Raw genomic sequence first — 15,566 nt, 5'->3', positions numbered from 1 at the left:
AGATGTAGGAGATTACCTCCCTGTAACACACACCTGGCCTGCACATACCGCCTCTAAAACAAACCAGACGCTGCATCACACCACACACACACACACACAGTTGAGCACAAAGGCGAATATACGCACACATAAAGACTTCTCACTACACTCAGTGAATATACACCAACACAAACTATCTGCGTGAGAGCATCCCTCTCCCTCTCTCACACACACACACACACACACACACACACACACACACAGTACACACATTGCCTGCACCAACCTAGACATTGCCTACAGATGTAAATTATACATAAATAAATAACACACAAACACATACAAAGAAAGGTAGAACTGTACGCACACACACACTCACACACACACACACACACACACACACACACACACAGACTTGCATGCGTGTGATTTAGTGGGGGTTCCAGTAAGGAGGCAGCTGGCGTTGAACAGCACGCTCTGCTATGTGACAGCCCTTATTATTATTTATAAGCACTCATAAAGGGGAAAGGTAAATTCAGCATTAATCATCCAGCAAACCACACACCCACCCACCCACACACACCCACACACACACACACACACACACACACACACACACACACACACACACACACGTGCAGCACACTGAAATCGGCCCCACAAATAAAAGCGTGCTCTGTGCTCTGACACCCACACAAGAATACATAAACCCACACACACACACACACACACACACACACACACACACACACACACACACACACACACACTGTGAGCATAATGGAGAGACCCTACCTATTTCATCACCCACTCCTGCTCTCTCTCCCTCCCTCCCTCCCTCCCTCCCCACCCTTGCTGCCGGCTCAGACCACTTCTGTGTTCTCTTTCTCTCTCTCTCTCCCGTTCTCTGTCTCCCTCTCTCTCTTTCTCAGATATTAATAATCAGCTTCTGTTGCTGAAACTCAGACCAGCTGATCCCCCTACCTCTCCGTTCTGAGTCTCTCCATCTTCTCACCTCTCCGTCAGTTCTCTCTCATGCCTCTTTTCTCCTTTCATCTCAGCCCTTTTTTCTTTTTTTTTACAATTTTTATCAAACTACTCAACAGGTCCCAAAAACACAGAGATGGGTCTCTTGGCACACGGTCTAAATGGCATCTTTGTGTGTTTCTAACGTGTTTTAAAACCTCACCTGAAATACCTCCCATAGCCATAGCATAATGGTATTTGTTACCAAATCATGCACTCTAAATTATTTATTTATCTAAAATGATTATGATAAGTTATTGTTTCTGCCATTAAAAGCATGTGTAGTCAGAGGCTGAAACACCAACATATTCTCTACTTGTTTACTACTGTTTACAATGAGACCAAGAACACTGCATTTCTCATCATACATCTACCCGCCACCAGCTAGCTTACAGGCAAATGGGAAAATAGGCAGATAGAGAATCAATCTGAACCTGGACTGGAGTTGCGATGGCATACTGACATCTCCAGGTGCTCCCCCCAAACAAACTCCATGATCACCTACTGGGAACAAAGGCTGGTTTCTGTAGTATTCGGTAGTCAACGGAGACCTTCAAGCATGCCATAAAAAGCTGAACGACTTCATGTCAGATATGACATAATACCATCATGATCCGGAGTACGTAATGTTCTCCTCACGCTGGTGTTCATTTGTCACATCCCACCTACATAACAGCATTAAACGCATGGATTTGATCTAAAGATGGGCCACCTGGGAGATGTCTGTCCACATAGGCCTTTCAAATCGGCCCCGGCCTTCAACCCCCCGACAGTGGCTGCCTATCTGGGGTCTTGCCTGCGGTATTAGGCATGGTGCTCGGGGGGTTGGGAGAGAATGAGGCACGGAGCTCCAAATGTGTTCAGGTGTGTTCAATTAGCACAGGTTGACCTCCCACTCCCCTTCACAAGCCCAAACGAGGTGTTTCATTTCCTGTGCTCACTTTCTGGCTTTTAACGCCGCCCCAAGAACCATAATGTAATGGCGTGTCTGTATGAGTGCGACCGTCTGTCTTCCTCTGTGTGTGTGTGTGTGTGTGTGTGTGTGTCATGTCTTTGCTTTATGCTCGTTTGATGTTTTACTACCAGTTGAAATGCTGTGTGAAAGTGTTTTCAAGTTTTTGCACACCAAAATACTAAATCAGGGAATGCACACTTCAGACATTGATCAACCCTAAATGGAAGCCAAATGTGCAGGCTATGCACACACACACACACACACACACACACACACACACACACACACACACACCTTCTCCACCGACTTCCTTCAGAAAGACAGAAAGGAGTGCCAAACCTCTGGCTTATATTACCGCTCATGTTTACTGAGCGGCCAGAGATTAGTGCGAGTTCTCCTCCGTGTAAAAGTGGGGTCGTTTGTAGTGGCCGGGCTGAAATGTAGCTCGTGGAATGAAGGAGTGAAAGCAAACACGTGGGGTTGGGGTGAGATGACATTGCTTACTAATGGATTAGTGAGGTCAGCTTTGACTGTTGGGATTCTGGGAATGCCATGGGAGCGAGACACCTAGATTGTCTCTGAGATGAGATCATGACTTTGACTTTTCACACACACACACACACACACACACACACACACACACACACACACACACACAAAGGCAGCGGCCACTATTTTGAGGTCACTAGGTTACTACGCCACTCATGCCCCAGGTCACAAACTAATCTGTCTAATGTTTGCGCAGGTTAGAGTTACTACATCACTGATAAGACCTCAGCACACACACACACACACACACACATACACACACAACACTCCCTCTGCGCGTCTCTCTCTCACACACACACACACACACACACCACTCCCTCTGTCTCACACACACACACACACACACAGAGTGGCTAAATAAGCAACTAAATTTCCCATTATGGCCCACACAGACAGTGTTAAGTAAGGTGCAGACCCAGGGAACACATGAAGGCCCCTAAGCTCCATAAACAGGCCCTAGACTAGAGACTAGAGACTAGCCTCGAGACACGGATGGTATACGGGACCCATAACATGCCCTCTTACCTCCAGCTTATCAACCATCACCCACATGTCATATACGCCATAGGTCAGGGGCTTTATAAATAGTATTACTGTTTGTATGTGTTTTTGCATGGAGGGAAAGAGATGGAGGGAGAGAGAGAGTTAGGTTGCTACATAGACAGGCAAACTAGTATTAGGCATTAGGAGTTTCAGAATATAATAAACGAAAGAAGGTTAAAAGATTGGCAAAGAAGAAAAGGCGAATTGGCAAAGCCAGTGAGAATAAAAGCAGGGGGATTGGGCAGAAGAAAGCGGGAGAGGTAGAGAACTAGACCGCGCTCCGTGTCATTAGCTGTGAACCTGGAGTTTTTGACGTCTTGGTTTCCAAGTGAACACTCTCTGTGTTACCATGGAGACCAGTGCCACCCCCATTACTGGCTCCTTCCCACTGGCACCCGAGCAGCACGAATCAGCAGCAACAATAATACCAGCCTAACCTCCTGAACACAAATACAGCTCCACAAATACAGCACTGCCACTAGCATACAACCTACCACACACAATAACACAACTTAATACTACACAATAACCTCAGACTAACCTGCACAGAATTCATGCAAATCTAAATAACACACGTACAGTATACACACATAATATACTCTCCCTCTCGCTCGCTCGCTCGCTCTCTCTCTCTGTTTCACACACACACACACACACACACACACACACACACACACACACACACACACACACACACACACACACACACACACACACACACACACACACACACACACACACACACACACACACACAAACAATACATGCATATGCATAACCATAAGAGAACATCTGGTTACCTCACCAGTTTTACACTGATTATCTTATACCATATTCATGATCACCTGTTCACAGAATAAGCTCTACATTAGTGAGTTTCCTATTCATGTGGAACGGTTAAAGGTGCTAAGTGCTCATTTACATTATATTCTTTCTTTCCACTCATATTTTAGGCAAAAACTGTCTGTACAAAACATTTTTTCCCTCTGTGAAATAAAATTAACAAAAGACTGTTCAGCAGCAACTGGAAATGCTAAGGCTCAACTGATTTTGCCAGAGAATCAAGTGTCACATATAGGCTACATATAGACACACACACACACAAAAGCACACACACACACACACACACACACACACACACACAGACACATATCACACCTACCCACAGACACACACACACACACTGCCATACAAACAGACTGACACACAGGTCAGCAGCAGTCGGATTCAGACCAGTGGCCCGAGGCGTTTGAAATCCACGCCAGCACATTAAGCACTTTGAGCTCTTGTACCAGTGTGTGTGCAGTAGCCCAGCACCGCCTGCCCCTGGGAGAGACAGACAGAGAGCGAGCGAGAACGGGATGAGTGTGAGAGGAGGGGAGGAGGAGGAGGAGGGGAGGAGGAGGCGGCGGAGGAGTGTGGGCCCTCGGGACGGCGATGAGAGGTGAGAGCTTTTAATCAGGCGTCTCGGAGGGCCTAACGAGGCGGAACCCACTGGAGCCGGCGCACGGAGAAGTGCCAATCGGGGCCGCAGGGCGCCATGTTGCTCCCACAGTCTGTCTCCGTCCCTCTTTCCTCCTCTTCCCTGTCACTGTGTCATAGTCTCAACTTCTTTCTTTCCTCCGTCTTCATCATTCTCCTCATGCCCAGCTTTTCCTCCGTCTGTTTTCACTCCTTTTTTCAAACTCTCTCTCTTTCTATCTGCACGTCCGACAAGTTTTCTCCAGGAAGCGAAAAAAATATATTCAGTTCATTCAGTTTGGTCCAGAGGAAAGTATATGGAACATTAGAGTCCTACTGTACAAGGAGGACATTAAGCTCATTTACTGTTCTGCTATGCTCAGAATTTTCACAAAGCCTTGTGCTATAGTACGCACACTCTCAATGAGACACGATTTCATTTTAATGAAAGCTTTTTATGTAAAACAGTACAGAGGGGCAAAAATGACATTTATCCCTGCTAATGCATCCAGACATGCAATTAGAAGCCACCCAGACTCAGAGCCGCCATCAAAGTGGTGAAGTGTGCCACAGCAACATGTGACAAGAGTTGCAGTGTGTGTGTGTGTGTGTGCGTGTGTGTGTGTGTGTGTGTGTGTGTGTGTGTGTGTGTGAGTGAGAGGGAGAGATGAAGTGTGTGTGTGTGTGTGTGTGTGTGTGTGTGTGTGTGTGTGTGTGTGTGTGTGTGAGTGAGAGGGAGAGATGAAGTGTGTGTGTGTGTGTGTGTGTGTGTGTGAGAGAGGGAGAGATGAAGTGTGTGTGTCTGTGTGTGTCAGGGTGGTGTGTCAAATTTTTTAATCTGTTTCTCCAATTTTTTTTGATCCAGCTAAGCATTTTAAGTAGGCTATTCAGATGCATTACCATCTAATCAAGTGTGGCCCATTCGTTAAGACAATTAATTAGTGAGGTGGCCGCCTGTGCAAATTGATGATAATAATAAAGATGACGGGGACCGGTCAGCCATAGGAGGAGTGGCACTGGACGCAGGTGCAGCACGGCGCATTCTTAATTGCGGCTGAAAGGGTGTGAAACGGTTTTCACTTGGCAAGGATCAGCCGCGCTGGAGGTTAACCCACCACCCCCCTGCTCATCCCTGCTGAGGAGGCCCGCGAGAGTGAAGCCTGGCTGGGCTAGGACAGAGACGTGTGCCTAGGCACTGATGGAAGGCATTAGTGAAACCAGGGGGACAGGTTTGAGACAGAATGAGAGAGGAAGATTGACACACACACACACACACACACACACACACACACACACACTCTCTCTCTCTCACAACAACAGATAAACATAACACACACACACACACACTCGCAGACAAACTCTGGCACACACACACTGGCAGGGCTGTTAAATTGCTGTGTGATATGCAGTTGATTAGAGGAATAAGGACACAGCTGAGGATGAGGGGTGGAAGCTAAATAAACTAATTAAGTGACATTTTCTCTGTGACCACACACACACACACACACACACACACACACACACACACACACACACACACACACACACACACTCACAAACACACACACAGAGACACACACACTCACAAACACACACACACACAAAAACAGACACAGACACACACACACACACTCACGCTCTTCCCCAAATACTCACCCAGTCTCCTCTGCACTGCCAGAGGCTTGCTGGTGGCTCAGCGACTATCAGACAGACACTAACTGCCACTATGTGTTGCACACGGCCCACATCTCGCTGGCCAAGCAGCACGCCACTATCTGCCGCCTCCTCTCTCCCCGGGGCTCCGTCTGACTCCCTCGTCTGACTCCCTCGCCTGTGCGCCTCAAAGACAAGAGTTCGGCTCGGGAGCGCCCATCAACACGCTCGCACGTCTGACACGAGTCAGAAGGGGGGCTTCGAAAAAGAATCCTCCCGTACTTAAAGTCAGTGTGACGGAAGAGGGAGAAAAATATCAAATTGAGTAACCTTTTAAAATAACTCTGCTCTTACGCAGAGCCCTTCTTTAGGCGGCTCTGGGCTTTTTTCGGTCACAGACGCTGGATGAACAGATGGTTAGGTCTCGATGGGCGGTTGTGTCCATGAGATGAGGATTCTCTTTTCATGTCACTTGCCTGTTACATTATTACCGTCGGGAAGCACAGCGGCGGCCTATGAAGGCCACACATTCACACACACACACACACACACACACACACACACACACACACACACACACACACACACACACACAAAGGCCACGCATTCGCAGTGTGAAGAGAATCAGTTTTAAGTCATTCAGTCTCGTCTGAAGACATTAATGGTGTTGACGCTGAATATAAGAGAAATGTAACCTGACAACTCTCACTATTGTCCTTTCAAATTGCAAAAGAGGATGCGCTTCTTCCAGCAAGGGTTCAGATGAGGTAAATAGATCCACAGGCTAACTGTCTGACAAAGAATTTAACCTCGCCTAGACTCGGTGAACTGTGAATGACCGTAATCTTTGGCACCAAACCGATCTATAAAGCACACCAACAGACAGCACCTCACAATGACATTCCAAAAGAAGGGAGAGGGAGTATTAAAAACAACAACATAAAGCAAAGCCCTGAACACAGCTCCATACATCAAGTGTCATGGGTGGAGGATGGAGCACTGCAACCACGTTTGACTAAACCCTCATTTCACCTCCACCACCTCCATCCCCTCCCCTCCACCACCACCACCACCTTCAAAAAAATGATATAAAAAAAATATCTTTGCTCTGCATTTCTGGTCTCATCTGGGAGGAGAACTCATAAAGCATGGTGGAGCGAGAGTGTGTTGATGGAAAGAGGGGAAACAAAGGGGAGGGGGGAGGGGGGGAGAGAGAGAGAGAGAGAGAGAGAGAGAGAGAAGGAGCTGCAGTCACCGGTGAGGATGGAGGGGAAGATGGATGAATGTTGCTGTCCGACTTTATGAGAAAACAGCGACGAGGAACCCATCAAACAAAAGGGCACGCTATAAAAACAGCAATGCCGGCAAATCCATCTTTTGCTCCCTTGCCACGTTGCTGAACTTGTAAGAGTGAGGTTCCATAACCGGGTGGTGCTCTGAGGAAATCTCACAGTACACAGGGGGAAAGCGCAGAGAGGGAATAAACATAAACATAAACAAACTACAAAAAAAACACTTAAAACAACAGGCAAGATTCGGCCTGAGGCAACCTCTGGTAAAACAGAATCAGTAGTTCAAACTGCAGTCGACTGAACTGAATCCCTATTTCAAACTGCAGTCGACTGAACTGAATCCCCATTTCAAACTGCAGTCGACTAAACTGAATCCCTATTTCAAACTGCAGACGAATAAACTGAATCTCTATTTCAAACGTCAGTCGAAAGGACAAAATCGTAAGTTCGAAACGCAATCGACAGAAAGAGTAAAACCTAGACAAAAACACGAAAACTTAACGAAAAAGAAAACTTAGCTCGACTGAACTACTGACTCATGGATCAGGTCTGCCCAAGGAGTGTGTGTGTGTGGCCCATTAGAGGCCCCTCTACAGCTGGGGGTCTTTAATAACACTGGCTTTCACTTGTATTAGCCGCAAAACAGTTGAATTGACGATGTCTCAACCAGAGGTTCAAAGCCTTGCATGAATGGCGAACAATTACAGGAACAAGCCGACGTGCTGCGCGTAGGGAGGAAATGGTTGGCATTTAGAAGTGGGGAATAATGACCAGCGCTGATTATCTGATTACAAGAGCCTCCCTGCCCGCTGCGGGGAGAGCCTCGGCTTGAGAGCGGTCGTGCGGAGACTAACGTCCCGTTCGCATCAGGCGCTTGTTCTCGGGAGTAGACACCGCGTCCCGCTGTTTTGGGTAATCAACGCGGAATGAGGGGGAAAGAGAAGGGGGAAGGAAAAGAATAATGGAAATGTGGAGTGTGGAGTCCAGTGAAGGAAAGCCAGAGGTGGGTGAGATTGCAACTGTTAAAGCCTTTAGCCATGCCAAATTTACAATGTCTAAATATAATAATAATAATAATAATAATACTTATTATTATTAATTTGTATTGTTATTATTAATAATAATAATAATAATAATTTAAAATATATTTAGTTTAAAAGCGCTTTTCAGGACACCAAAGGTCGGGCCCTTCAGGAAACCCAAGGTCACACATACAACAAAAACAATAAATACAACTCACAAACAGAAAAAAATGTCACAGTAAATATGGGCGTATCCTGAGTTTTGGAGCAGTTTTAAACTTAGCAATAAAATGCTGGGTACAGTAATGCTAGACTGCAGGCGAGCAGGGCATAAGATCTCCAGAGAGGCCAGAACACGGCAGGAAACACACATCGGGCAGAAAGGCAAGCAAACTGCGGCCAACATGTCGGTCAGAGACCCTTTGGTGATGGCGATCTACAGACCAGATAGAAGGGATAGTCTTGTAATTGGTCCTGTTAAAATGCTACAACAAGATCCTGGAAACCCAAGGCTGGCAAAGTAAGTAAAGTCTCTAGGAACTGCAAGAATTCAGCCAAACTTCACTGGAATCCACCACAACAAAATGATAAAGCTTGGTAATTAGTCTGTAGAAAAATCCAGTTGCAGGGCAGCTAGCATTCATCAGCGAAGAAAGCTCAGTGTAGTTTATCGCAATGTCAACAGTAACAACGATAACAGTATCGCAATGTCTCCAGGCTGAAACAAACAAAATCACTGTTTTGATGATTTAAATTAAGTAAACTACCAAATACAGAAAAAAAAGAGGTATTAACACGTTATTTTAATTAATTAAAAAAATAACAAATAAAAACAACCCAGCTGAAGTGGCGTTAAACTCGCCAGAATCCCCGTTACTTGGCCAACCAAGAAGCTCACAATTACTAAACTGAGCATATGTTCAGCCAATCTGTCAGTATATAAGCTTTTAAAGACCACACTGACTTCAATATAACGGAAATGAGAAACACGGCAGCCTGGGTTCTGACATTACTAGAGTGACTATGACTTCATCCAGTGATGTAGAAAATGGATCCTCTTGTGAGTCTGACAAAGGGATTAAATGTTGTTGGTCATTAGTTTTTTTTTTTAAGAATTAAAGTTTACTAAATCCAAAATATGACTTCATTAATGATCCACCTCCTTTTAAGAACACAAGGCTCAGCAGAAAACTCTGGCTAATCATTGAAGCTGTGTTAAATCTTTCCCCACGAGTTCCCATCTGGTGCTGCATAAAAATAGGCTTGTAAGAAGTTAAAATGACAGCATTTTAAAATAGATTTCCATTGTGAGCTATTCATGACTGACACATCCGCAGAATAGGCCCAATCAGACGTATCATTACCAATCAAATCTGGCAACTTCTGCGCAGGGAACCGAACCCAATATAGCGCTGCATTAGCTGAAAGGCGCTAACATTGGTTAATCAGTGTGCCACTGCTCTTGAAATTCTTCCGTTATTGCAATCAGTGGTTATTCAGCACCGTCGTCAGTTGCTCCCTGGATGTTACATACATGCAAAAAGTATAGAAAGGAAGCGAGAGAAAGAGAATAGGAACCTCACAAAGTTCACAAGAGCTTGGGTGCAAGAAATGGGAAAAGTTAGCTTCAACCTCTAAGGCCTGTAGGATCACTTTTTAGTTTTTCTTTGCTGGTCTGGTCAACAAACAACGGTTGAATTTTACACATCGTCATCCCACACACACTCTGGATTGAATGTCCTGGCAAAGACAGATAGCAGCTACTCTGAATCCAGCAGATTAGTTCTGTTCTGGAGTCGGCTTCGCCATGGATTGCCTTGGCCAGTCACAGGGACAGAACACAGAGGTCAGACCAGGAACACTGACATCGCCAAGACAACCAATCACACTAACGAGCAGTAGTGGAGGCAGACGGGGAAGAGTTCCGTCCGCTCGCTGTGACTTAGTATAGATGACGGACGAAAACTTCCTGCTAGGGTGCTAGGAGTGGCACAGTAATTTGAGTTTGGTCCAACTTTCAACTGAAAAACAAACAATCATCAACGTCAGATCAAAGACTTTCCCAGCCACATTTCAGGCATTCTGACCAATCAAATTGGGTAAATTCTAACATGGTGGCACATCCAAAAATGGCAACAGGGCTTTTGAAAACAATAGATACTACACAGGAACCCAAATAGACCCTAGACATGGGACCCATGGCACATCTGTTGCACTCATTATGGTCTCAGGTTTTTGGAGAGTATGATTATACCTCAGACTTTCTAAGAACCTGTCTGGCTTCAAACAAGCAGCCCTTAGAAATAGCTGGTCTTGTTCAATCTCTATGGACGGAACACATACATGCCACGCAAGTGGGCAACAACCTGCTGTCATGAGACCATCAAAACGTACAGCATGACGTCAAGCATTCTTTGTGAGCCTTAGATCCAAAATAAATCTAGAAAAAAAGATTTGTGGCCAGACCTGATTACATGTTAGCTTCCTGGAACTACATGCCCGTTTACGCTTGGCTCCGAACACCGTGATAATTGTAAGGCGTAATAGAAACGTGAAACTGATTTACAATTGCAATTAAACCTTCGGCCACTCATGGAACAAGTGACATGGGCCAAAAGTAACCCATTACGATCAAAGTATAATGACAAAGGACGGCCTCGGAGCTGAATGGCTAAAATCAAACAAGCTTATGAAAGAAACGCACACATGTTATTACTGGCGTCTCTTTTCAGCATGTGTGCAAATGTTTGCCTCCACAAGGTGCATTTAGTGTCCAAACGTACACGAATAAACAAGATCACTTTGTTTCTATTTCTATTGATGGCTCCATGTGCTTGGCGACCATAGTGACCTCCAGCATTTTATGTTCTTGGATTAAAAGGGCTACACAGAGTACATCACTACAATTCCCCTTAGCTCCGAAAGTCATCATGAACCAGACCATAATGTCCAAACCTTTCCAACAGACATTCTCTTTCCAACACACATTCTCTTTACGACAGACATTCTCTTTCCGACAGACATTCTCTTTCCAGGTCCATGACCAGGTTAGCCATCTGAAGTCCAGCGGAAGCAGCACAGTTCACGGGGCAATCTCACAGACACACGATGCATTATGCAAGACGTCAAAATCACTTCCCCCGGGGTTTGACATCTTTGATGGTAATTACACACCAACAACAGCTATAAAACCTCTCCATTAAGCAACTCTGGCGCCAGCGCCATAATGTAGCTAATGTGGCATTTAGAGGCTAAATGGACCTTTGGTAGAAGAGGCTGAAAAGACCCACGCACACACTCGTGCTCCTTTGCATGCTGGCAGGTTCACATGGAGAGAGGGGGGGGGAAGGGGGGGGTAATGGCTGGAAGCTTGTCATGGCTGATGACAGTGAGGCCCACATGAATGGCAGACCTGTTCAGGTAAATGCAGGTCTGGTGGAGGGAGATAGAGCTCTGGGGACAGGGAGAGTGGGTCTCTCTGCTCCAGCTATTAAGTGGTTAGTATCAGGGTGCAGGAGGGGAGGGGGAGGTGTGTGTGTGTGGGGGGGGGGGGTTCATCAGTCCTCACAGGCTGTGGCCACCTCTCCCCTGTGGGGCTCAGAGTGGCTCAAGCACTTCAGCATCATCAGCGTTTCATCAAGGATACAGCCTGATTATAGACATCCGGCCGTAGAGCGAGAGAGGGGGGGATAGAGAGAGGAGAGAGGGAGAGTAAGAGAGTATGCATATGTGTGAGTAGAAGAGAGAGAGAGAGAGAGAGAGAGAGAGAGCCTATGGCTGCGCTCAAGAGGTGTGGGTGTATATGAAACAAAAGAAAGCCAGCTCCATGCAGTCTAGTGCATTACATTAGTTGGACATTTTCATTATGTGTAATGGTATACGGTCCACACGCCCACACTTACTGTGGGGGCTGTAAAAGTATAGGTTACAGCATACAGTAATGTATATAATCATAGCTGTTAGCGGGGTTTGTATATGCAGCCCTTGAAGCTGTGAGATGCTAGTCAACTTAGGTACTGTGTGTTATCCCACACAACACCACACTAGACACAAAACAAACACACTCCACACTCCCTGACCACGACGCACACTTGAGCAAGACGGCCAGGCAGCAGGAGGGCCAGGGCGCGTTAGGCCTCCATCTGGGCAAGGCTCCTAATCCCCCAAAGCAAACAGAACAAACACTGGGCACACACTGCACTGGCTTTGGTCTCTGCGATCTGTCTATAGACTCATTCGATCCCGTGCCATAAAACAACACTCATTAACCCCCCCCCCCCCACACACACACACACACACACACACACACACCTCTTTCTGTATACATGCCAATCCCCTGCTGTCTGAGCACATGTGGGCTGTCTTTGAGCCCATGTGCAGAAACCCTAGCAGCTGCAGGGGGAGAGGGAGAGGAAGACGGGAGGAAGCGAGGAAGAAGAATAGATGAAGTGCTTAATTGACTAAGCAGGAGGCCCTCGCTCGGCCTCTCGAGGTGATTTAGCGGCAGGCAGCCCCACCCTCCACCCTCTTTGCGGGTCGTTGGGGGCAACAGATACGACGACTCCCTGCATCAGTCTCATTCATCACCCCCCCCCCCCCCCCCCCGGTTGAATATGCATGAGCTGGCTCCGTGGGGACAGCCAATCACCTTCACTCCTTCTTTAGGAAGAGCGTGCGGGGCAAGGAAGGTGGGGGGGGTAGTGGGGGGGGGTCAATGGGCCTTGACCTGGGGCAGGAGCAGTAATCGGATCTCATCACCATGGTAACCTCGCCCTTATCAAGCTCAAGGGGTTTGGAGGCGGAAGGGGGGGGGGGGCAAACAGCAACAAGAAGGTCTCACTGGACCCTCATCTCTCCTCTCTCCTGCGTGCGTGCGTGCGTGCGGTGCATTAGCCCTGATTAGCATGCATTGCTAACAGCGGGGCCGGGCCGCGGAGGAAGCCTTCCCAGATTACACAGAAGGATAGAGAGGAGATGATTTGATTAAGGCTTGTGATTTCCATCCGCAGGGGGGAGAAAAAGGAGAGAAGAAAACCAACATGAGCTAGAGATGGTGGTTCGTGATGGAGCCCTCGTATAGCAACGCAAAAGAGCTTCAATGGATTTGATTAAATGAATGAATGCTAAAGAGTTCACTAAAATGTAGTTCTGCATCTGTTCGCCAAGATGGATAGTATTTCAAAGCGTCTGTAACTGTTGATTGTGCCATTGCTTAAAAAGGCTACAGGTCAAGGACCATGCCAAGGCTCGTTTGGTGCCATGACTGACCATGTCTTTTACCGGACAGCACTATTAAACTGCAAATTAGAATACACTCACACAGAGATACACACATATATATACACACACACACACACACACACACACACATACACGGCCAAGCACATCTGCTAATACCAAAGTCTGACTCTAGAGGGGGACAAAGCATAAATTGGCTTCATCTGCAGACATGATTGTGACAACAACAAAGAAGAATGAAAAACAATGCACATAAACACAGGGCACACATTCACATTACATTTCTAGTATACAATTCCATCTTGGTGTGAGGAGAGACAAATAAGTTTGTCAAATTTAAACATCAACTCTAATTGCACTGCACAGCAGCGTATGAATATTACATTAACATTTTTTTTAGGCGGCTCTTGCTGACTAAGTGTTGGTAATTTATCACTTTTTATGCTCCCGCAGTTATGAATATGTATGCAATGCAATCTATTAGCACATCATAAGAATTCATTATATCAAAAGAGAGGGGCTGAGAATAAGTGGCCTACAAAGAAAGTGGGACAGATCCAGTTTGACTCAAAGCACTGTGCTCAGTCTTACACCGACATATGCAAACCTTCAGATGCACTGGCAATCTGTGTTTGTGTGTGTGTGTGTGTGTGTGTGTGTGTGTGAGTGTGTGTTAGAGATCCAGAATGATTGCAAGAGAACGTGATTCTCAAGTGTATAGGAAGATCCCCCCTTTTTCTGAAAACCTGTATATTCTACACATACAAAACAAGCCAATTGGAAAAAGCCAATTTGGGTTTAAAGTTACATTGGAAAATAAAGACTTGTAACTCAACATAGCGAAAGGACTCAATGTGGAAAGTATGATTTGGCAGAAAGAATTAAATCTTTTGAAGCTTGACAGGCCTTGATCAGACCAGAGGTTTGGAAATCATTGTAGACAGTAGAAGTCATGGAACTGTACAACATAGCTCTGATAAAACTCCATCTGTTATCAGCATCCATTCATGGAAAAAGCAAATGATGCTATTGTAAACAGCGGTGCTACTTGTCAGACACAACCAGGGCCCATGCAAAACAACCGTTTGAAAATAAATGAGTACCTGTTCCGATGACGTGTGTATACTCACCTCACACTCATTCTCTCTCCCTGATTCACACACACACACACGCACGCACGCACGCACGCACGCACGCACGCACGCACGCACGCACGCACGCACGCACGCACGCACGCACGCACGCACGCACGCACAGACCACCCAGTACAAAAACAGCTAATTCTCAGCCGAGCAAATAGGATTTGAATGGGCGAGAGAGGAGAGAAGTGTTCCTTTGGCCTCTAATAAAACAAGACCTGTTTTAGCTCGATAACAGCAGCCTGCGACACATGAATATGGAAAGAGATCAAAACTCCAGTAAGGGTGAATAAATATGCCACGCCATATGACATTTTGCATGCCAACACGATTCAACAACTGAATGAAGGGAGAGAGAGAGAAAGAGAGGATGCTACTATATACTGTAGGCTACATGAATCCAAACTTCCTTATCATGTAAATAAACACATTGGCGAAAATCATTACGTCATAACTACAAATGTCTCACAAAGGGGCCATCTGTATGACTCACGGCGACGTCTCGCTGCTTAAACAACCCCTTCATCAAAAGCAGTTAGGATATACTGTATGTTAGTGAGGATATACTGTTGCATGTTATTTTAAAAGGGCTTGAACTTCCAGGGAACTGCACTCGTGACCTTGGCATAGTGAGTTCTGTCTCGACCAGAAGAGACACAGGAAAGCGCCGTTAAAGCTCACAACACAGGAAAGGAAAAGTCGGGGTCTT

At 46.1% G+C, this 15,566-nt stretch overlaps 1 protein-coding gene across 2 annotated transcripts in view; it reads right to left on the bottom strand.

Moving 5' to 3' along the window:
- pard3ba (par-3 family cell polarity regulator beta a) overlaps positions 1–15,566 on the bottom strand; it is a 152,348-nt gene that overhangs the window by 128,874 nt on the left and 7,908 nt on the right. The window lies entirely within an intron of this gene.

This window comes from Clupea harengus, chromosome 21, assembly GCF_900700415.2.
Source record: "Clupea harengus chromosome 21, Ch_v2.0.2, whole genome shotgun sequence".
Taxonomy (NCBI): domain Eukaryota; kingdom Metazoa; phylum Chordata; class Actinopteri; order Clupeiformes; family Clupeidae; genus Clupea; species Clupea harengus.
The sequence above is the reverse complement of the archived record's forward strand: the minus strand, read 5'-3'. Positions and strand labels throughout refer to the sequence as shown.